We start from the raw sequence: 1932 nt of genomic DNA on the forward strand, positions 1-1932 counted from the left end.
TAACCACTGCGCCACCAGGGCTCCATCAGATGCATTGGTTCCTGTAAAAACCGGTTGCTGTTGAGTTGATTCTGACTCATGGTGACCCCATGTGTTGCAGAGTAGAACTGCTCCCTAGGATTTTCTTGGCTGCAAATCTTAACAGAAGCAGATAGCTTTTCTTCCAGGGTACTGCTGGGTGAGTTTGAATGGCCAGCTTTTAGGTTAGTAGTTGAGCGCTTAACCATTTGCACCACCCAGGGACTCCTGTAGGAGCTCAGAATCAGGTAATTCCAGGAAATGTTCAACACAATGACAAGATGAGACCCAGGCAGCAGAGAGCATGTAAGAAGCTCACACTACTTATGCGGACAGTGTTGCTGACTGATGTCAGTCCTTCAGGCTGGCCAGGGACGCCACGGGAGTTGTGGTCCCTTGGCTGAGGTCCCCTCAGGAACAGCTGCTGTTTCCTTAGCTGAGCACTAAATAAACAGCTGGCTTGTGTCAAGGGGTTAAGTTGTATGAAGAATATGTAATTTTAAACAGCAGAATCACACCATATAGCAAAATGCTGACACGCGAGAGGCACAAAGGAATGGAAACCGACTGAAGGGGCTGGAGCTTCAGAGTCTCCCACCTCGTGTTTGCTCCAGGCTCCTGCTCTTTACGCAGGGGTCAGGGGGCAGGGGTAGAGAGACAACTGCCGCTTTCCATCCTGAGGGTCTGGCACTAGCCTCGGCATCCCCTCTGCCTTCTGAAGTAACGTGGGCCCCCAGAGCCTGCGTCTTCATGGAGGGTGAGCTGGCCACTTCGTGTTGCATCTTCCTCTGCAGACTGCCTGGCTCTAGCGTCCTCTTCTCTCCTCCAGAAAGTCCGTATTTGTTCGTATCTGCTTCCTGTCTTCCAACTAGTGTCAAAATCTCCCATTCATTGTTGTTTCTTTTCCCGTGCTTTTTGTCCTTGTGGATTTTTCTCATCTTTTAAAAAATTTCTTTCTTTTAATTTGCTGATATTTTAGTGGAATTTTCTAGAGGGAGAGGAAAGACACTTATATTCATTCCGCCATAGTAAACCGGGAGTCTTGGTGATCAAAATTTGACTAAACCCAAACCAAACCAAACCATTGCCATCGAGTTGATTCCGACTCATAGTGACCCTATAGGACAGAGTAGAACTGCCCCATAGAGTTTCCAGGGAGTGCCTGGTGGATTTGAACTGCCAACCTTTTGGTTAGCAGCCATGGCTCTTAACCACTACGCCACCAGGGTTTCCAAATTTTGACTAGTTGTCTATTAAACTGGGAGTCCTGCTAATCAGATTTTAACTAGTTGCTTAAGATATTTAAGTTGTCCTCCCCCACCCCACCCCCTGTCTCTCTCTAATTCCTGAGTGTATGTAGTTAACTTTGTATAAGTTAACTGTGCCGATGGTATAACTCCACTGTGACTCTAGATTAGTGGGGCTCAACGCTGGCTGCACATTTGAGATGCTGTGGAGTTTTAAAATAATGTTGAGGTCCTAGTCCCACCCGCAGAAATGCTGATGTTTGTGGCCTGGGCTAGGGCCCGAGTGTGACAGTTTATTATAGATGTTCCCCAGGTGATTCTGATGCCTGTGAATATTGATAACCATCACCTGGAACCTTGCTACTCAGAAAGTGTGGTCCGTGGACCAGCAGCATGAGCACCCTCTGGGAGTTTGTTCCGAATGCAGAATCACGGGCCCTGCCCCAGGCATGCTGAATCAGAACCTGCATTTTAATAAGATCTGCAGGTGATCCTCACACTCATTCAGGTTTGAGAAGCAAGAGCCTAGACTGGTGTTTCTCAACCTTGGCTGCACATCAGAATCATCTGGAGAGTGTTAAAAAACTCCGTTGCTCAGGCAGTAAAAACCAGTTGTTGCGGAGTCTATTCCTGCTCATGGCGACCCTATGAATGTCAGGGTAACTGT

At 47.7% G+C, this 1932-nt stretch overlaps 1 protein-coding gene across 1 annotated transcript in view; it reads left to right on the forward strand.

Moving 5' to 3' along the window:
* Positions 1-1932, forward strand: part of SHPK (sedoheptulokinase) — a 25991-nt gene that overhangs the window by 22193 nt on the left and 1866 nt on the right. The gene's annotated exons all lie outside the window — the stretch shown is intronic.

Source organism: Trichechus manatus, unplaced genomic scaffold, assembly GCF_000243295.1.
Source record: "Trichechus manatus latirostris isolate Lorelei unplaced genomic scaffold, TriManLat1.0 scaffold00040, whole genome shotgun sequence".
NCBI classification, from domain to species: Eukaryota; Metazoa; Chordata; class Mammalia; order Sirenia; family Trichechidae; genus Trichechus; species Trichechus manatus.